The sequence below is a fragment of the Onychostruthus taczanowskii genome, unplaced genomic scaffold (assembly GCF_017590055.1).
Source record: "Onychostruthus taczanowskii isolate IOZ18803 unplaced genomic scaffold, ASM1759005v1 scaffold10, whole genome shotgun sequence".
Taxonomy (NCBI): Eukaryota; Metazoa; Chordata; class Aves; order Passeriformes; family Passeridae; genus Onychostruthus; species Onychostruthus taczanowskii.
This window is the reverse complement of record NW_024496526.1, coordinates 18,014,289-18,014,524: the sequence shown is the minus strand read 5'-3', so window position 1 is coordinate 18,014,524 and position 236 is coordinate 18,014,289.

The following is a 236-nucleotide window of genomic DNA, read 5'->3' as shown; positions in this document are numbered from 1 at the left end:
ATCACCTTATTTTTTTGTTTCCTAGACAGCAGCTGTTTACACCACAGATTTTATTGATGCTTTATTAATTTTTTTAACCTGAATTTAATCTGTAGGTTCTTAAGATGGGCAACTTTGTTTCTTCCCCGAGCGACAAAGTCGTTGTTAAAAAGCGACCCAAGGCGGACTGAACTTTCGGGCGCCGTGTGAGGGAGGCGGGCTGCTCAGAACTTTTCGCAGCCCGAGGGCGGGCGCGG